We start from the raw sequence: 21975 nt of genomic DNA, 5'->3' as shown, positions 1-21975 counted from the left end.
ATGCCCAAGAGGTGCTGCTCTGCCTTTTGGCTGCAGAAACTGGGGCAGCCGTGCTGGGTCAGCGGAAGCGGGAGCTGTGGGGCCCTTCCTGCCCCTCAGGGAGGCCCCAAATTGATTAATACCTGCTTGGCCCACTCAGCAAAATAAACTCATAAAATGAGATGATTTAAAATCTTCCCTTCTCTACTGGCTTATTTATATTTCTAAAAGGTCACAGTCAATTCTTTTTTTTTTTCTTAACTGGACAGAAACCTGGAAAGAGTAATAGGTTGAGAGATAGAAGTAAATTCAGCTGCAAAAACATCTGAGTGTCTTTACATGCTGAGCATGGCATTAGGCCGTGCACATAGAGAGGTGAGGGAGAAGTATGCCCAGTCCTCCAGGAGCCCCTGTGTTAGTGGAAAAGCAGGGCTTCCTTGTTCGTATTCAGACTCAAAAGGCAATCCTTAGCATCCCTGATGTGCCTGGGGATGTCACAGGGATTGTTTCATGGTCTTCTCACAGCAACCCTACGAGGGAAGTATTATTATCATTTCTACCTCATAGATGAGAACACTGAGGCTCAGAGGGTTAAATGATTTGTCCAGGGTCAAGCAGCCGGTGAGTAGATTTAAACCGCGGTTTATGTGGCTCCTGACTGTGATGGTCTTGCTTTCATAACAAAACGGGCACATCTTTGGTCCAGCGGTGGAGAATTTTGCAGATTTCTGGAGAACGCTTATTTCATTTCATTGTCACAACAACGCTAAGAAGTAGGCATCAATGGCTCTGTGTTACCAAGGAGGAAACTGAGATTCAGTGTTATCCATCCCAGCTTGGAAATGGGAGTCAGGACCAGAATTCAATATTTCTGAGTCTGACCTCCCAGTGAGCTGGGAGGATGGTCCTTCTAGGGCCAAGGAAGTAAAGAAAAAGTCCAGGGGATGGGGGATGCTCAAGGACAAGGCCCTCAGAGACTTGGGACAATTCTCCATTGTCTAGACCTGACCTTTGTTACCAAATCTTGTGTCAGTTATACCTCTTAAAAACATCAAAATCCTGTCAAAAGACACAGGAAAGCATTTGACAAAACCTAACACCATTTCATGAGAAAAAAACTTAACAAACTATGAACGCAAGGAATCTTCAACCTGATAAAGGCCATCTGAAAAACCCACAGCTAACATTGGACTTCATGGGGAAAGGCTATTTCCCTCTAAGATTAGAAACAAGATAAAGTGTGTGTGTTCTCACCACTTCTATTCAATACTATACTGGAAGTTCTAACCAGGGAAATTAGCCAAATATATAAATGAATAAATAAATGAATGAATAAATAAATAAATAAATAAATAAATAAATAAATAAAACAAGGGCATCCATTTTAGGGAAAGGGGGAAGAAAACTATCTCCTCTCATAGATCGATGAGAAGATCTAGTACCTAGAAAATCTTTTTTTTAAATTTTTTTTTTCAACGTTTATTTATTTTTGGGACAGAGAGAGACAGAGCATGAACGGGGGAGGGGCAGAGAGAGAGGGAGACACAGAATCGGAAACAGGCTCCAGGCTGTGAGCCATCAGCCCAGAGCCTGACGCGGGGCTCGAACTCACAGACCGCGAGATCGTGACCTGGCTGAAGTCGGACGCTTAACCGACTGCGCCACCCAGGCGCCCAAAAATCTTAATGAATCCACAGAAAAATTAGAATAAATGAGTCCCTCAAGGTTGCAGAATACAAACTTATTGTACAAAAGTCATTTGTTTTCTATATACTAGCAATGAGCAACCCAAAAATGAAAACAAGAAAACGATTCACCACTGCATCAAAAACCATAAAATATTTAGGAATGCATTTGAAAAACAAATGCAAGACTTCTTCACAAGTATGGATGTCATATGTGAAGTAGTGAATATCATTAAACACCGAAGAAAGAGAAAGACATCCATGTTCATGAACTGAAAGACGTAATATTATTTTGATGGCGGCTCTCCCAGCTTGCTTTATAGATTCAATGCGTTCCCTACTGAAATCCCTGCTTGAGTTTTTTTTTTTAAGAAATTGATAAGTGGATCCTAAAATTCATATAGAAATGCAAGAGACACAGAGTACCCAAAACAATCTTGAAAAAGAACAAATTGAGAAGACAGAATTTCTCAATTTCAAACCTGCTATGACGCTACACTAATCAAAAACAGTGTAATATTGGCATCAGGATAGACATATAGATCAATGGATCAATGAAATAGAACTCAGAGTCTATAAATGAACCCTCACAATAATTTATTTTAAGTTTATTTATTTTGAGAGAGAGACACACACAGAGAGAGAGAAAGAGAGAGAGACAATGAGCGGAGGAGGGGCAGAGAGAATGGGAGAGAGAATCCCAAGCAGGCTCCACACTGTCAGCACAGAGCCTGATGCGGGGCTTGAACTCATGAACCATGAGACCATGACCTGAGCCAAAATCAAGAGTCGGCCACTTAACCGACTGAGCCACCAGTGCCACAAAAACCTTCACACTTATGACCAGGTGACTTTTGACAAGAATACAAGACAATTCAATGGGGAAAGAATGGCCTTTTCAAAAAATGGTGCTAGGACAACCTGGTAATCTACATGCAGAAGCATGAAGTTGGTCCCATACCTCACACAAGATACAAAGATGAACTCAAAGTGGATCAAAACTCGTAGATGAACACACAGGATCAAGTGTTCATGACTTTGGGTTAAGCAACGGTTTGTTAGATGTGATACCTGAAACACAAGTGACCAAAAAAAAACCCAAAAATAGATGAATTGGACTTCATCCAAATTAACAACTTTTGTGCTTCAAATATTATTATCAAGAAAGTGAAAAGACAACTCAGAATGGTAGAAAATATTTGCAAACCATATATTGGACAAGTGACTTGTATCCAGAATATAAAAAGAACTCTTGTAACTCAACAATAAAAAGAAAAGAAACCAATTAAGAAATGGGCAAAGGGGTGCCTGGGTGGCTCAGTCGGTTAAGTATTGGCTCTTGATTTTGGCTCAGGTCATAATCTCACAGTTTGTGAGATCACGCTCCACATCCAGCCCAGCATTGGGGTCTGCACTGGCAGTGTGGAGCCTGCTTGCAATCTCTCTCCCTCTCTCTTCGCCTCTCCCTCACTTGTGCACTCTCTCTCTCTCAAAAACAAAAACAAAAACAAAAACAAAAACAAAAATAACTTAAAAAAATGGGCAAAGAACTTGAATAGACATTTCTCCAAAGAAGATATAAAAGTAAAGATGCTAAACATCATTAGTCATTAGGGAAATCTGAATCAAAGCGATAATGAGATGTCACTTCAAACCCATAAGAATGTTTTTAAAAAAGAGAGAGACAGTAAAAAGTGTTGGGAAAAAAAATGTAAAAAAAAAAAAATTGGAAACTTCTTACATTGCTGGTGGGATTGTAAAATGATACAGCTACTTTTGAAAACAGACTGGCAGCTCCTGAAAATGTTGATCATATGACCTACCCACATCACTTCTAGGTATGAACACAAAAGAACTAAAAATATATGCTCAGAGCGCCTGGGTGGTTCAGTCAGTTAAGCCTCCGACCTTCGGTTTCGGTTCAGGTCATGATCATATGGTTCATGAGTCCAAGCCCTACACTGGGATCCACACTGACCGTGCAGAGCCCACTTGGGATTTTTTCTCTCTCTCTCTCTCTCTTTGTGTCCTTCTCCTGCTCATGCTCTCTCTCTTAAAATAAATAAACTTAAAAAAATATGTGTGTGTGTGTGTGTGTGTGTGTGTGTGTGTTCACACAAACTTGCACATGAATGTTCTTAGCAGGATTGTCCATAACAGCTAAAAAATAGAAATAACCGAAACAACAACTAAAAAATGGGTAAACAAAATGGTGAATGCACATGTGTGTATGTGTGTGTATCAGTCAGCAATACGAAGGAATGAAGCACTGATACATGCTACAACAAGGATGAACCTTGAAAACGTTATGCTAACGTGCGAAATCAGACACATACTACGTGATTCTACTGAAATAAAACGTCTAGCATAAGCAAGTCCATAGAGGGAAAGAGATTAGTGGCTGCTGGGGGCTGGGGAAGCAGGGAATGGGGAGTGACCACTAATGCACATGGGGTTTCTTTTGGGGGTAATGAAATGTTCTAAAATTAGATAGTGGTGATAGTTGCACAAGTCTGTGAATATACTGGAAAACACTGAATTGTACAATTTAAAATTTAAAATTCACCCATAAAAGGGTGAATTTTATGGCATGTGAATTAGATCTCAATGATGCTGTTATAAAAAAAAAACATATGCATGAAAGAGACTGCAGGGAATGTGGAAAATGGAAACAGCTGACTTGTTAGAAGTGGTGAGATGGAAGGTAATTTTCTTTTTTTCCTGTTATTGTTGTTGTAATGTTGTTTGGCCACACCGTGTGAAAAGGAGAGAGGGAGAGAGAGTGACAGTCCAGTAGAGAAGATGAGAGCTGGCTTTGGAGTCCAGGGCTGCGAGGTTGACATCCCTTTCTCTGCTAGTTGCCCTTATTTTGCTGGACTGTGTGCTCTTGAGCCAGTGGCCTCACCTCCCTGGGCTGCGATTTCTCTTTCTTGGGAGTGGAATAATATGACCCTAGTAGGGCTCCTGTGAGGATCCCTTGAGGACTTACATACACAGAGCACATGTGTGGCAGATGCACACAGTGGCCATTATCTTTCATCTTCATTTATTTATTCAAATAATTATGGAGCCTCTGTTCCATACTGGGGATATAGATGAACTAAGAGTGGACCTTGTTCTTAAATATCCTGGAGTTTAGAGAAGACGGACATAAATAACCAAAACAAGCTCACCGAGAAGGGTCCGAGCAAAGATATCCACAAACAGCTTGGTGGACAAGTTCTCAGTACAGACCAAATACATTTGCGAATTTGCGTTGGGAGCTACTGGGGCCAGGTCGAGAGATGGGAACCCACAGAATAATGACAGCATCCACAACCACAGATCACATATTTGTTCTATAGCATGCTCTCGTGTATAGGGTCACATGCCATCCCCAGAGACTACCAGCAAGGAAGTAGGATTACCGTACTTTAGAAATGAGAAGACTAAGTCTTAGAGGGGTCAAGAGGGTGTTCTGTTCTCATAAAGCCAGCTCGAGGTGCAAGACCCCTTCTATTTTGCCACAGCTGCATCTTCTGAGCAATGTTGGCTGCATCCTACTAAGAAGGAACACTGGGAGGGTCAGGGTAAAGAATCAGAAAATGAAGAGGAGCTCTCTCCAAGTCAGGGCCAGTCGGAGGTATTGGGTATGTGACCTGTGAGAAACATGCCAGATGGAGTCCCGAGAACCAATTCAGCCCTGGATCACCCTACAAAGATTTATAGCATTCCTTGGGGAAATATTCATGCTCTGTAGGTCATCAATATCTAGTAAATACTTCTCCACTGATCTCACTAAGTAATAAGCTGAGAGTGGGGAAGGAAAACATAGTAGCATCTATAGGGCACCTACCATACATAGGTCATTATACAAGAAGCTTCCCCAAAAGTAGACTCTTGAGGCATTGCAGTGGCCACTTTCTCCACCGACACTGAGGTAACACTGATGACCAGAGAGGTAAAGTGTCCTGCCCAAGGTCACACAGAAAACCTATATAAGAGAGAAGAGCGAGCCTCCTTTCCACTCACCAGAAGGGTTGCAAGTTTCTCCCTGTGCAAAGGAGTCATAGTCTCAAGGGTAGAGGGCAGAATCCACATACTGCTTGTAAGAGTACAGAAGCTCCACAGCACCAGGGACCCATGCTGTCCTTCACACACAAAAAAATACTAGTTTGCATTTCAAGGGTAAGGGGTGAGACACTGATTTATTTTTGTATCCCAAGGGCTTAGCTTCCTAACTCGCCCAGAATAGGTGCCTCTACAGGTCTTCTTTAACAACAGCCTAATTGACCTTTGGTTTTGATGGAGCCAGCCCTCAGCTAACAGCAAGAGACTTCCCTTTACCAAATGCAACTTCCCCAAAGGAGCAGGATAACAGACGAGAGCGCAGGCATTCGGCACAGAGACCCACGTGGGTTCCTCAGTGATGCTGCCGGCTGGACTGGCTGAAGTCTCATTCTTCAAGAGCCGTTTGTTGGCTCCAGGGCCCGCCCCATCCCATTGACCCTGACGGTGCATCTGCGATCGCCAAGCCTCCTCACCTCCGCAGCATCTGCAGAATCAGTTGAAATGGAGCACTGGTAGGTGCAAGGGGCCAAGCAGCACCCAGCACTCCATCACCACCCCACTCACAGAAATCAGAAGAGTGTCCAACCTGCCCAGTGAGGTCGGGTGTCCACCAGCACTCTGCAGTGATTCATGATAACCTGTAGGATTAACAACTGAGGCCTGCAGGGCTCTCAGCCAGGCAAGACTCAACAAGGGGAACTTGGAATCATCGAGATGGCCCCAACAAATGTCCCAAAGGTATAAAAGAAAGAACACAGACTTCGAGAGCCTACAGACCTTCGAGAAAGCCCAGCCCTCTCCTGCAACATGTCTCAACCTTCAGAGAGCATGTTGGCCTCTCTAAGCATCCATCCCTTCACCAGCTAAACACACACGTCATGAGCTCCTGTTATGAAGGCCAGACAGGCTAATCAGATGGACCAGCTTGGCAGGAGATTGGTAACTTGTAAACGGGTGAAAGAGGGATGCCTGAGGAGGGCTGATGGTTGAAAGGGGAATAGATGAGACGAAGAGAAAATGTGTGGTGAGAGATAGAGAGAGAGAGAGAGAAAGCTGGGAAAAGGAAACGAATCCTAGGGAAAACTGCATGTAGTAGAGGTAAAAGGAAAACAAGTCAGGGCTCAGAGGGAATGTGGTCAGAGGGGATAATAAGGAAGAGTATGAAAAAATCCACATTTCCACTGGACATGTCAGGGAAACTGTATAAGGTTTGCCAACGTTCAATTTTGTAAGAGCAATCATAACACTGGAGACTTCTTATTACACCATCGATAAATGTCTCCTACAGATGTAGAGGCCAAAGGTAGCAAGTGGGTTTCCTCTCACCGGCCAATTCTAACCGACTGATAATGTTTATCTGAGGCAACGTATCTGAACACGTTCTGAGGCCTCATCGGAACCCAGTGGTAAAGAGAGCTGTTTCAATTAGCGATGTCTGCAGTGGGGTGTAAGAAAAGAATGGCAGCCTGCAAGCCATGTGTGCTGGATATTGGGATGTGTTGCCCAGATCAGCGCTCTGGGACCTGGGACGAAGGCACTCACTCCTCCAGCTGCAGGGACTGCTGCTGTGGGCTGCTGACAGCTCTCGCTGGGAGTCCCTCTCTGAGAATGGCCCTCGGCCAGGAGACCGGCCTCACCCAGGGGCGGCCCACGGCTGCTGCTGCAGAGGGCAGGAAGACTGACTCCCCGTTACTCAATGTGGGGTATCTGAAGGGCCATCCCAGCTCCAGCCACTCCCCGTGGGGACAGTCGATGTCTGTGCTGTGAATGCATTGCAGTCCAGCTCCTCCCCTGCCCAATCTTACCTCCCTTACAAATGCTGATCCTGAGGGTAAACCCAATGAACTCTGCATGCAAATCTCCCTGGAGTCTCGTCCCAGGAACCCAACGTAACACACCATGCATTTGCCATTCCCGCACAAGCTATACCCCTCCATGCCCAGATCCACATTTATGCCTCACCAAAGACCTAACGTAAGCCAGTGACGACACGTACTCCATCAGCTTTCCCTTTTCCCTTGTTTGCAAGGAAACTCAGAGGCATGTTCTCTATTCTTTGTTCTCCTGCCTATGTAGAGGTCGATTTCTGCATTAGGCTTGGAGTCTCTCTAACCTAAAATGAGGGTTGGCTCCATTCCTCTTTTTATTTATTTATTAAAAGTTTATTTATTTGAGAGAGAGAGAGAGAGGGAGGGAGGGAGAGAATGAGGGGGGAGGGGCAGAGAGAGAAGGAGAGAGAATCCCAAGCAGGCTCCACATTGTTAACACAGAGACCAGTGTGGGACTTGAACTCATGAACTGTGAGATCATGACCTGAGCCGAGATCAAGTGTCGGATGCTGAACCGACTCAGCCACCCATTCTCAGTCACGTTTCCTCCCAGCCTCTAACCCTACAGAGACAGCAGGTGTCCCTGACTCACTTTGGGGAGTCATCGTAAACTGAAGGTGTCACCAGGACAAAGAACAATATATGCTAACAACTCTCATTGGCCTGATGCTCCCAAGTTACAGGTATGCGTTAGTTTATAGACACAGTAAGTCTTTAAAGTTATTATTACTTCTTTTGAATAAAAGGTACAGAGAGGTTAAATGATTTCTCAACCAACTGCAGAACCCAGCCTAGAATCTGGGTTTCTTGACTGCTAGTCTTACAGATGCCAGCCACAGGGCAGAAACCACTGAGCTGGCCTCTGCTTCTCGCTCAGGGTCGGCGTATGGTCTCTAGAAAACACTGCGACACTGGAATTGGCCCAGGGGACTCCCTCCTGTCTCCCCTTCTACATCAGCAAAATCCTGGGGACTTGGGAGGGTTCAAACCCAGGGCCAGGCACTGAAGAGCGCTGTGGAACATAGGGAGCGATCTAACGATCCAGTGCCAGAATCCCCAGTACAGCCCCAACAGGGGGCCATCTTGTTCCTGTTTAGATCATTCCTTTGACAGGGAGCTCACTACCTCACACCGCTTCTCATTCTGTTGTCCCCTCATCTGCACAACTGGAAGAATATTAAAAAGAGAACCAGGGAAATTGACAGGAGATAATGACCCCTGCACATGGTAGCACTCGGTGAACGGAAGGACTTTTTCCTCCTTCTATTAGATACAGAACAAGAGTAGAAGAGAATCCGCTTGTACGAAGGGCACCCTCAGCTCCAACCACACTGCTCGGGAATCGGTCCCTTCACAGCCCCGAGATAGAGCTGGAGAGGTCTGACGTGTGGGCATTGCTGCCAGACCACCCGGGTTTGAGCACGGGCTCTGCTATTTAGCTGTGTGACCTGGGAAAAGTCACTCTGTCACTCTGTGCCTCAAGCTCCTCATCTGGAAGATGAGGAGAGACTCGTGCTATCTACTTCAGGGGGTCTGTCGTGCGAATGCCTAAAAGTCTGCCAAGCACAAGGTACCTGCCAGTTGTCCTTTTTGTCCTCACCCCCGTCTCACAGACAAGGAAACCAAGACCGGAAAGTCAAGCCATTTCCACAAAGTCAAACAGCTAATGAGGAGCAGAGCCTGGACAGAAATCATGGTTTGCCTGAGCCCCAAGTCCCGGAGCTTTCTCTTAGAGGACGTTACTTCTGCCATCCCTTCTGCCCTTCTGTAAAAGAAGGGGGCTGGAAAGAACAAACACACGTACGGAATTCCGCCCGAGAAGCTCACTGGAGGAAGCAGTTTGTTCACAAAGGCACAGCGGAGTGAATCCGGGAGTCATGTCCTTGGGCAGACGACAGAGCGTGCTACCTGCCTGCTGGAGGGACACGCCAGGGACCGGGGCCGAAAACACCAGCTTGCTTCCCATTCTGTCACGGCAGCAAAATCAGGGCCTCCGCTTTGGTGGCGGTGGGAAGGACGGGCGAGTTGCCGAGCCCCACGTGGCTGTGGGACTGGTGACAGTCGGGTGACTCTGAGGCCCTGCGTGGGACAAGGAAGCGCAGCAAGCACTCCTTAAATATGAAAACCGCCTCAGTTCTGCAGCAGTGGTGCCGGCGTTAGGATGCAGCCAGCACGGGGCGTCCTGGCTCTGTCTGCACTAAGGAAGGCTTGAAAAAGCAGGAGTGAAGTTTAAAATATTTAAGAACTGATGTGTCACAGGCAGCGACCAATCAGAACAGACACGATGGCCAATGAGAGCAGATAGATGTTGGCTGTCAACAAACTGTACGGCTACGGGAGTGCGCCCGGGGCGAACATCAGTCTTGGCAGCAAAGAAGCCCCACGTGGGAAAAAGAGGATGAACAGGAGGAGGCCCAGGCACCAACAGAGAATTGCCCACCCATCTGCAAAGAAGTCCCAGAGAGAAGTCCAGTAGACCCCCAGGGGTCTGCAGAGGATGGTTTGAAGACCACTGCTATGGGGGAAAGAGGTAAGGGCTTCAAGGTCCAACACACAGGCCCAGCAGCACCACTGCCTTCAGGATGCACAGAGCCACCTCCAGAAGAGCAAAGCCCTAAGCCCACCCAAAGACTTGCCCATGAAGGCTAAAACTGATATGCCATCGTGTTGTCATTCTGCTTACTTTTCTCTTGACCACAGAGCGTTCATTTGTGTCTCCCAAAGCAGTTGGTCTCCTTCTAGCATTCAGAGGCAGGCACCAGTGCACCTCACTGGCGTCCCAGGGACACCAGATGTGGCCTGGAGTCATGCAGAGTGAGCCCTGGCCTGGTCAGGAGTCAACAGGTGGAATCCTAGTCCCGCCCAGGCAGCCCCCAGAGGCGTTTCAAGGCTCCCTCTCTCCCAGCTCCTCTCTACCTCCTTGCTGCTTGCTCTCCTTTCACTTAAAAGCACATGCTCCTGCTGCCCTCTGGGTAAAGTCACAAGGGCTCAATTATCTTGCTGGCAATGAAGGAGGAGTACCATTTCTTCGGCTTGCGTAAGATAAAGCTCCACATGATGAAATAAGGCATTGGCCTGTGAGGTCTTGTGGGAAGGTACTGGAAGGGAAGGCCCTCCCTTGAGAGCAATGCACGAAGACCTTTCCCCTCACCCGGCCTCACCCGCCAATGAGTCTGCAGGCATACTTCCCAAGCCTAACAAACGGCCCCAGAAAGTGCCACTGAAACACTTCACCACTGTTCTCCATGGACTTCAAAATGTCGTGCCTACTGATGTTGACTTTGCCCCACCCGTGTCTTACAAATTGAGTCTACTTTCCTATTATTAGCCGCTCTTCATACTGTCTTTAATAGATGACTGTGGCCTCCCAGCCTTCTCTGGCTTTGTCCCTCTTGAATGGAAACTTCATAGAGCCTTTGGTATGCAGGCACTGGATTTGAGTGACAGCTCCAGGAATTTACTGAAGGAGCCATGGGCACGGGCTGGGGCTATGTGGGATGCTGGGACATCTGGAGAAGGCCCAAACATCCAGGCGAAGCAAAACATTATAGCTGAGCACCATGTTCTCATGTCAGTAAGCCAGGCTCCCACCCAGCTTTGCCACTCTCAGCTCGATAACCTGAGAAAGTTACCCAAACTCTTCAAGCCTCTGTTTTCTTTGGTGGAAAACAGTTATAACATTAGTCAGTATCTACCTTACATGGTTATTTTAAGAATGAAGCAAAATTGGGGGCGCCTGGGTGGCGCAGTCGGTTAAGCGCCCGACTTCAGCCAGGTCACGATCTCGCGGTCCGTGAGTTCGAGCCCCGCGTCGGGCTCTGGGCTGATGGCTCAGAGCCTGGAGCCTGTTTCCGATTCTGTGTCTCCCTCTCTCTCTGCCCCTCCCCCGTTCATGCTCTGTCTCTCTCTCTGTCCCAAAAATAAATAAACGTTGAAAAAAAAAATTAAAAAAAAAAAAAAGAATGAAGCAAAATAACATATACAAAGCACTTAGCACCTTGCCTAGCACATAGTCAGCAATCAGGAAAGTTGGCCATTATTTTTTTTTTTTTCAACTTTTTAATTTATTTTTGGGACAGAGAGAGACAGAGCATGAACGGGGGAGGGGCAGAGAGAGAGGGAGACACAGAATCGGAAACAGGCTCCAGGCTCCGCGCCATCAGCCCAGAGCCTGACGCGGGGCTCGAACTCACGGACCGCGAGATCGTGACCTGGCTGAAGTCGGAAGCTTAACCGACTGCGCCACCCAGGCGCCCCAAGTTGGCCATTATTAATATGCTTAATCACTCAAATATTTGTTGATTAGTTGCTACAGGGCTCGTATCCTGCTAGTGGCTGGGACTTACAGGTTCTGCCCTCAAGAACGTTACCATTCAGTGGGAAAAGACAACCAACAATTAGGATGTACTATGATAAATGCTTTACTAATAATTACTTTTATTTTTTTAAGTTTACTTATTTATTTTGAGAGAGAGTATGTGTGTGTGAGCAGGACAGGGGCAGAGAGAGAGGGAGAAACAGAGAATCCCAAGCAGGCTCTGCACTGTCAGTGCAGAGCCCAATGTGAGGCTTGAACTCACAAACCGTGAGATCATGACCTGAGCCGAAGTCGGACACTTAACTGACTGAGCCCCCCAGGTGCCCCACTGTTAATAATTACTTTTAAAAGAACCATCTCTAAAAGGTGACAATCACTTTTTGCTAGCCATTGTGTGGTACACACTTTATATAAGACAAGAGCAAAGCTTTTTGTTCAAATATGTGGGCTCAAATCCTAGCATTATCACTGAATACCTGAATACTCTTAGCCATGTTAACTTCTTTGAAACCTAGTTTATCTGGGGAAAAAATGGCCATAAAAATTAGAAAAAAAAGTGTATCTAAGATGTTACCATAGTGCCTTGCCCACAGTAGGTGCTCAATACATGTTTTTTATTAAGGGTGATTAAGGGTGTCTGAAGAGCTCATGTTGGCTATTGTGCCAATCCTAAAGGTCTGTCTGGGTAGGTGTTAAGGTCAAGGAAGGACATCCACCCAGCATGTGTGGCAGGGCTGTGATGTTCAGAGGCTTGTCTGGCTTGGAGCCAGTTCTGAGCCAATGACTGGAGCCATAGGGACCAGAGGCTGGCCACTCCAATGGAATTGCTGGCAAGGATGAGGCAGAAGGTTCCAAACAGGGCAGGTCCCCCAGGGCCAAGAGAAATGGAGTAGGTTGGTGTAGTAAGAGGCCAAGCTAGGACACAGATGAGGGCCTGTTATATTCTAGAAGGCATGAGAGCCCCAACCGGGGGCGCTCTGCTACCTGGGGCCAGTGGCCTCTATGGAGACCTCAAACACTGCTGCACAATCAACCCCTCACCCGGGCTGGGGAGTGTGGGGAGTGAACAAGGACGATGCAGGCAGAACTCCACAACTTACAGGATGGATAACCTTGGAAAAGGAGCCATGCAAATCAGAACATACCAGCCCCAGAACTGAGCCAGTGGACGAAGAACAGAACTGCACCAAGTCAGGCCTGCTTACACGAATGAACATTCTCGCAGCATCGCTTGATAAGCCTGTTGCTAAGCCTGCCAAGCTTCTCGTCACAGAGCACTTCGCTCTCAGCTCAGGAAAGATAATCACTCTGGGAACCGGCTTCCTCAGGAGACCTGGCAGAATGCTTTCAGTCTAGAGCGAAACCTACCTTTCAACAGAGCTTCGCCCCTCCCACGTCAGACAAGGGGAAACCCAATCTGTAAAGGAAAGGGTTTGCACACACACAGTCCTGCCGGGTGTCGCTGGCTGTAAGTGACCCTCAGGGAAAGGAAGGAGCCCCGATCTCTCTCGGCTTGGGGCACCTCCAAAACAAAGACCCTAAAGTCTCCTGCTGGAACAACGCGAGACACAGAACGCTCAGATTCCAGGCACACCCGCAGGTATCATCTGTCAGTCCTGACACCAGCCCTGTCTGTGTCGAGGTCCAAGCGGAGAGATCAGACAAGCGCCAGGGTAGGGCAGGGGCAGGGGAGAGCAGGAAGGGGGAGCAAAGGCTTTGGAGAGACCAATACGAATCACAGCAGTTTTTATCTGACACCAAAGAACAGGGCAAGGGAGAGCTGTGTGATCCAAGCAAGGATGAAAGACAGGCTGGCCTCCCCTTGTAATGTAAGAGTTTAATGATACTTATTAAAAGCCCATTTCTGGGTCCTGTTGAAAAATTACACCCATAAGTGTTTCTTTTTTTCATATAAATCGCTTCCTAGAGATCAAGTGCGTGTGTGTGCGTGCACACACACACAGTATACGAATTCCACCCCTCACACTTGTACACACACATTCCCCACAAATCCTGCACATCCCATCTACCACACACATGTCAGTACATCTTCATCAAGGATGGGCACCACTCACCACACACACACACACACACACACACACACACACACACACACTGTAAGGCAGGAAAACCAGGCCTGGTCCCCAAGGTTATTCACACACCCTTTGAAACTGCAGACTTTGAGGGAGCCCAAGAGCTTCCTGCTCAAGTTGTCATCCCCACAAACAAACAGCACAGCCTCTAATCCTATCATTCTCCACGTCTTGCCTGAGGCCAGCCAGCCTTGCAAAAGCCGAAGCTACCGGGATCATTAAGCTCTGGCAGAAAGCAACAGCATTCAGTAGGGCCACTGCGGGAGAAGGGGTCTGTGCCCCTCTTGCTCATGGCAGATTCTCTCTGATGTGCTGAGTCCCAACCACCTGGAGGAGGTGGCCCTGGGCTTCCGCCTGGGACATATTTTCTTCTGGCTACGAGCTTACTCTGAGCCCAAGGCCGCCTTCACTCTCAGTCAGAGAAGACACTGTTTTCTGGAATAATCAGCTAGACACAAGAAAAGTACCCTTTGCAGAAGATTAGCCTTGCATCAGCACTGGCTCCGTCCTGTTGCTCCCTAATGTTTTACTCACTGCTAAGGGGTAGGGTTCAAACGCTAAAATCATCAGGTAGAATAGTTTGCTGTTAACAGAAACAAATGCTTTGAAGTTAGGAAGTCTGGCTTCAAGGTCAGCTTCAGCGTTTTCTCTGCATGGTCTTGCCGACTCTCTGAGCCATGGTTTTCTGCTTTGGCAAAATGGCAAAAAGCAGCTTCTTCCCATCTTACGGAGTTTGGGGGAAGATCACAAAATGCCCTACACACTGTAAACTCCAAAGCAGATGTTAGAAATTTTCATGACGAGACAGTAATGAGGAAATGGAGGAGCTCATAAATTGGGCTGTGGGTGCCTCAAGGGCAAAGCCTGTGCTGTACTTATCTTGTTATCCTCAGTGCCTGGCACAAAGGGCTGGCACCAAATATTCTGGGGAAGAACAGTTTGAAAGAATCAGTGAACCCGTGAGTTAAGTGGCTTGTTCGAGGTCACAGAACAGCTTATGGTAGTACTGAAACCCGGATCCCCTCACCCCCTAATCCAGGGCTCCCTGCTCTAGATGCACCAAACTGCTGGGTCTCTGGAAGGGTCAATGATGTCAAACTAGCCACAGCGTGGGCCAGGTTTTAATGAGCCCTCCCATGCCCCGGGAAAGATCCAATATAGGCAGGCTACGCCCAGGAAGCCTTCACAAACTCGCTTGTTAAACATTCCAACTCAACAGTGAAAACATACAGAAACTACGGTGCACAGCATACCCAAATGCCTCCAACCAACTCATCTTATTTTCTGTCTTGAATTGTACACATCAGAAAAATCACGAGATTCGGCCGCGGAGATTAGAAGTATGTCTTGTTTCCAGCTCACTGTCAGCGTCAGCACTTACCTACTGACCAAGTGTCCGGGAGATCACTAGCCCTCTCTGAGTCTCAGCTTTTCCATCTGCAAGAGAAGAAGATGATCACAATGAATCCCTTGAGACCCCTGGACTAAAACGCATCAGAGGTTTTATACCCGATATCAGTTCCCAACTGCTTCTGAACCCACGTAACTGGGGAAATCGCTAACGATCAGGAGCTGGAAGGGAACTATTTCAAAAATGAAGTGTGATGATTAACAGTTATGTGTTCAACCCTCAGCCCAGAAAATTCAGCCTTCCCATCATTTTGGCATTTATTTTCATTTTTCATCAATGTAAAAATGCAAAGGACCATTGAAATACCAGGAGAAATAGAACAAACAAAAATGTCACTACCTCAACATACTCCCAACACTTGGGGGGATCTTCCCAATTTTTTTCTTCTAATGTGCAGAGTTCACCATTCTGTAGAGCAGGGACCGGAAAGGTGCACTCTACTGCAAAGTGGCCCGCAGATCATCATGCCCCCTGGCCCCTGCTGCTACACCACGACCACTGCCCACATGATTAACTCTGTTTTATTCCCACATCAGCTTTATCGGCTTCCCCCAAGACTCCTGGACGGTGGTCAGGTCTCCAGCAGGCACTGTGCACATCAGACCCCAGGAAGAAGGAGGGGCTGGTCTTTCCCCAGTCTGGCTCAGTTACCTCATCGGCAAAATAAGGAGACCAGGCTGGCCAATCCCAGAGATCACTTTTAACTTAAAAAGATGAGGCTAAGGAAAAGTGAAGGAAGCATATATTTGAGTCCCTATCGTGGGACAATGAGTCTGTACTGTTGAGCTGGTAACATCTACGGATATTCTCTCAGGAGCCTCTTAACCACCCTGGGAGATTTTCCAGGCCAGAAAACCGTAACTCAGGGAGGTTCAGAGAGCCACCCAAGACCTGCTATGGTCATTTTCGTTAACACTCCGCGCATTTTTGCCATAGGGATGTCTCACCTCTTCTATTGTTTTACTAATTTGTCCAAATTGCTTCACATTTTTTGCTTGACTTTATTTTTAAAGGATGTCTTTAAAAGTTTGTGCTGCATTTTATTCCTGCCCCTTCTCTCTAAGGCCCGCTGAAAGGCAGTCTTTCAACTCAGATGGATTCCAGAATAGCAAGACAGTCGCTAATAACTTCAAGGAATTTTTAGTCACCACGATGCTATATAAAAAATCTCCATGAAGTCATAGGTTTGAAGTATTGTTTTTAAATTTTTTTTCTTTTTAAAAAAAAATTTTTTTTCAATGTTTATTTATTTTTGGGACAGAGAGAGACAGAGCATGAACGGGGGAGGGGCAGAGAGAGAGGGAGACACAGAATCGGAAACAGGCTCCAGGCTCCGAGCCATCAGCCCAGAGCCTGACGCGGGGCTCGAACTCACGGACCGCGAGATCGTGACCTGGCTGAAGTCGGACGCTTAACCGACTGCGCCACCCAGGCGCCCCTTAAATTTTTTTTCTAATATCCATTAAAATAAATAACTTTGGAAGTTTGGAATGCTCACGTATGCAATTTCCAGGGGTGCCTCTACTTTATCTTGGGAAGGCTGGTTTAGGGTCCCTCGCTATGATGCAGCCAGACTTTGGAACATAATTCTGTCCTATTTCAAAGCTGAAACGTCAAAAACATCTAATGCTTACTGAACACCAAGAAAGTTGCCTGAAGTCACACAGCCAGGAACGGAAGAAACTGCGACTTGGGCCCCCATGTGCCCACTTCCAACCCTGGCTCTGTGAACATTTTCAGTTTCTTCTCTGGCCCTCCTTGGAAACTCAGTGTGCAATTCTGCGGCATCAGGCCACCAACCAAGTTCTGCTTCCAAGTGGAGGCAGGGTCATCCTGTTCTGTTAGGTCGCCAGCTTTCCCACACAGTGCCTGCATTGTGTCAATTCATATTTAAGTTCCCAAAAGGGCACTTTGGTAAGACACTGCATAATTTCTAAAACCGAGCTTGGAAAACGTGAAGCGAATGGGATCCTTTATTCAAAGATCCAAGATAGTAACCAAGGAAATAGAAAGGGCTGGTAACATAACATCTTGGAATGCCACTGTCCCTGCAAATGAGTATAAGATCCCAGCCAAGGGAGGGAAAGGCAGAGAAAGTGGCAAAGTGGGCGTAGTGGACACCGATCGAAGCTGCTGTTGGGTGTTGAGTGTCTTTCTAAGCTTCTGTTTCCTGTCATCTGGTTTACAATTAATTGGCATGAATTTTTTATGACCAGAGAGCAAAGAGACTCAAAGGCCTGCAGAACGGGCTCAGACTTTCTTTCTGGGAGGGTTCCCTCATTTCTCATGAACACAAGCAACCAAGCTGTGCAGTCACAGGGAAGTACAACGATCTTTCATCCTTGGTCCCACACCTCTTCCATGAAGTCTTCTCCCACCAGCCCGAGTCAGAATGAGTCACCCCTCCCTTGGGTTTCCTTCTGGCAACACTTTAATTATAGTCTCTGTTACAGTGGTTATTGTTTTATCTTCTACAGTATTATTTTTTTCTGTTTACCCAAATACATTAAATATGATCAAAACTCATCCATCACTAGCAATATGACTTTAGACAGGTTTCCTTCTAAAACTTGTTGTATATATACCCCCATGCACATTCACAAACATGTACATCCAGACACTTTATAAAATGGAATCCTATTACATACACTAATTTTAATCCTTTTTAAATGGCTACACGAATGCACAATTAACCTCTATCGATGTATATATAGGTGTTTTCATTTTTTCACTAGTGAAATACTCCAATATTTTTGTACATGTATCTCTGTGTGGTTGCTTGATATTATACTTAGACTATATCGCTTAACATATTTTTAAAGTTTAAAAAAAATGTTTATTTATTTTGAGAGAGAGAGAAAGACAGAACAAACACACAAGAGGAGGGTCAGAGAGAGAGGGAGAGAGAGAATCCCAAGCAGGCTCTGCACTCCCAGCACAGAGCCCAACGTGGAGCTCAATCCCGTGAACCGTGAGATCATGACCTGAGCTGAAATCAAGAGCCAGATGCTTAACAGGGTAAGCCACTGAGGTGCCCCTAAAGATTTTATTTTTAAGTCATCTCGACACCCAGTGTGGGACTCAGACTCATGACCCCGATATCAAGAGTCGCACACTCCACCGATTGAGCCACCCAGGTGCCCCTGTATTGCTCAACAGTTTAAAAAAAATTCGTAACTGCCCCCCTACAAAAGACTATCCCTTTCAGTTTCTACCAGCAGCATAGGGACATGCTAATCCTTCATGACCTCATCAGTTTTAGCATTAACGTGCTTTTTTAGCTTTGTCAGTGTGATAGTCAAATGGAATCTTGGTATCTTAATCGCTTCTTTTGGATATCAGTTGAACAAATGCCTCTATGTTTCTTGGCTAGTTTCAAGTCTTCTTTTAGGAGCTGCATGTTCACAATCCTTTGCCCATTGCTTGGTTGGGTGTTAACCTCTTTCTTGTTTGGTACCCAAGAGCTTACCGTTGGTCTTTTGCCTTGACTATGACTTTTAGCTTTCTTCCAGCATGTTCAATCATGGTGCACAGTGCTACCAGGTACTGTTGGCCCAACAGAAACCTGGAGGCCCGTCCTGACACCTCCCTGCGCGTTCTCCCCACAGATGACCAGTCACCAAGTCCTATCTGTCCTACTTCCTAAGTAGACCTTGAATCTGTTCCTGTTCATTTTTCTCACTCTCCAGCACCACAGACTTTGCCAAGCCCCCATCACCTCTCATCTGGTCTTTTGTCATGGCCTCCTAACGGTGCCCCCAGCCTCTCTTCCACTTCTCTCACCATCCAGAAACAAGAAGGATTTGTTTTTTAAGGAGAATCAGATTGTCCCCACTGCTTAAAGCTCTTTGACAGCTTCCTTTCCCACTAAAGATCAAGTCCAAAGTCCAGAATGTGCACCTGTGCCTGCAGAGGCTGATTCTGGGACCCAGTTTCCACACGGCTTGGGTCTCCTGATACATCCATCTCCCCTTAAGGCTCTGTGCTTTGTCACGCTGGCTTCCCTTCTGGTCCTCAAATGGGTCATTCTTCTTCCCAGTCCAAGGCCCTGGATGTGCCGTTCCATCTGCCTGAAAAGTTGTTTGCTCTCCTCTTTGCTGGCTAATCCAAACTTATCCTTCAGGCCTCTCAGCTGAAACACCACCTCCTCAGAGAAGCCCCGAACCCCCCACACTAAGTGAGCTCCTCTGGCTATTTACCGGAATTTTCCTTTGAGGCGTATCTTCCGAGGTACGCTGTGGTGGGGAAGAGGGCACTGAGTGTCCAAGCCCTACCCACGGGGAGGGCTGGGTTTCCCACTGTATCCACATGGACTTGAGGCCTGAGTGGGTCGCGACCTGCAAGGGAAGGGCGCCCATGAGTCACACAGCAGGGCTGGCTAGGGCACAGGACAATGCCTCCTCTCTGGCAGTCCCTGCTCACAAGGTGCCAGCAACTCTGAGGCTCAGAGATGCTCTTGAGCTCCACGTATCTCCTCTTCAGACGCAGGAGCTGATTTCAAAACATCCTGTTGACCCAAGCAGAGCCGGCCTTATTGCCGCCAGCTGTCGGGAGTGAGGAGGTGCCCTCCCCCGAGGACCGGGCTGTTTCCAGCTTCATCACTGTTGGCGTGCAGATTTTTTTCCCCCTGGACTTCTGCTGCTGCTGAGGTCCCCAAAACATGTTCACTTTAGCTTTCTTCTGGGTATTTCGGAGTCAAAGATTTTCTCCTTTTTCACTCTCTCAGTTAGATTTTAGTGTGTGTGTGTGTGTGTGTGTGTGTGTGATCACAGAAATGAAGCATTTCAGGTATGAAGCAATTTAGAATGAGAAAATTGTCCTCTAGCCACAAGGCCTTGGCCCTAATGCCCTAACAACCTACTGTGGCCTGGCAGGCTCAAGAGTGAAATCCCGATGCATTAACTGGCCTTCCAAGGACCAGCTGTGTCCCCATCTGGGTGGCCTCACCACAGCTGTCTCATCTGCAGGTGCCCCCAGCCAGGGACGCTCTACATCAAGTTGCTCTCAGAGTGAGGTGGTTTTCTGGGTTGTGCGAGAGATCATAATGGTTTTATTATTTACCTAAAAGCATGCGAAGTCCAATAAGAATTCAAGATGCAGATACCACTGCATCTTTTCAACAGGGCTCACGGAGCCATGTGAGAGGGTCTTTTTAGTTTTCTTAAATGTTTATTTTTGAGAGAGAGAGAGAGAGAGAGAGCATGAGCAAGGGAGGGGACAGAGAGACAGGGAGACAGAGGATCTGAAGCAGGCTCCATGTTAACAGCGCAGAGCCCGACGCGGGGCTCAAACCCGTGAACCGCAAGATCATGACCTGAGCCAAAGTTGGAAGCTTAACCGGCTGAGCCACCCAGTCGCCTGGCCTGTTTTAATTTTTACAAACCAAGCAAGTCAGCTCTCCCTGAAACATCAACTTTTCCACGCAGCAGCAGCTTCACGTTCCCCCTTTCATTCAACAAAGCAATTCCTGATGCTTACTCTGTGTGTCAGACCCAGACTGGAGTTGGTGGCCAGAAAGGCTTTCAGAGACAACGTGGGCCTGAGCCATGTTCGAATCCCCGCTCTGACTCAGAGTTGTGTGACACTCAGAAAGCCACCTAACCTGCCTGAGCTTTGGCTTCCTCATCTGCAAAACAGAGATCCTTATCCAGGCGCTGTGAGAATTCTATGCAGTAGTGTTTCTCAAACCCCCAGCAGAGGCCTGCGAGTTGGCCCCGGCCAGCGCTCACTGCTTTTATAATTTCGACAACTACTGATGGTCAGTTAGACACGTTCCCTGCACTAAACGGTACAAGTGTTGTCATTAGGATGGGGGGAGTCTGTAATCTCAGCAGGACACACATAGGAAGGGCTCCATTTTTGTGGGATGGGACTGGGCAAGGCAGGCTTCAAGCTAGACTCAGGAGCACAGTGTTTGCAAAACAAAGAGGTCCACGCAAGGGGTGTGAAATGCGGGAAGCACAAGCAGCAGGAGAAGTAAAATCTCTGGGAACAGAGGCGCTAGCAAGCGTGCAGGGTCGGAACTTGGAAGGCCTCGTGGACCAGGTTCTAGCAACAGGACCGTCCATCACTGGTTTTTAAGCTGGGCAATCACAGGGCCAGATGCGTCCTTGAGATCAAGCACTCTGGCTGCAGGGAAGATGGATGGGAGGGGTGAGGCTAGGAATGAGGCAAGGGCAGGGAAAGCCAGAGCAGCAGCTGATTCAGGCCCGAGGGGAGGATCCCCGACTTCATTTATGAGGCTACTAGTCATGCCTTGCCCGGTCGCCACAGCAGCCTGATTGCAGTGGCCCAGCGACCAGAGGCTGTGGGCCTGGCTGCTCTGGAGCTGCCCTGAGGAGCATGTAAAACCATCCACCCCCAAACAACCGGTTCCTTTCTGACTCAGCTGGGACGGTAGGGCCTGGGATTCAGGCTTTCCAGTCCCCGTGCCATCTCCCAGCCCATGCCTGCAGGTGACTGAGCTGCTGCCCAGGCTCCCTTAGTCACATTCATTCAATTCCAGTCAGTTACATGATTTGTGTGTGTGGACCCACGCTCAGATTTGAGGGTAGTATGAGATTGCAACAGACAAGGTCATGGGCCCAAGAGGATTAGAGTCAAGGACACA

At 47.3% G+C, this 21975-nt stretch overlaps 1 protein-coding gene across 1 annotated transcript in view; it reads right to left on the bottom strand.

Annotated features, from left to right (window-relative positions):
* Positions 1–21975, bottom strand: part of TENM4 (teneurin transmembrane protein 4) — a 744941-nt gene that overhangs the window by 583318 nt on the left and 139648 nt on the right. The window contains exon 2 of the mRNA XM_023238928.2: positions 15336–15391. The gene's annotated coding sequence lies outside the window, so the exon portion shown is untranslated. The remainder of the gene's footprint in view (positions 1–15335; positions 15392–21975) is intronic.

Source organism: Felis catus, chromosome D1 (assembly GCF_018350175.1).
Source record: "Felis catus isolate Fca126 chromosome D1, F.catus_Fca126_mat1.0, whole genome shotgun sequence".
In the NCBI taxonomy this organism is placed as follows: domain Eukaryota; kingdom Metazoa; phylum Chordata; class Mammalia; order Carnivora; family Felidae; genus Felis; species Felis catus.
The sequence above is the reverse complement of the archived record's forward strand: the minus strand, read 5'-3'. Positions and strand labels throughout refer to the sequence as shown.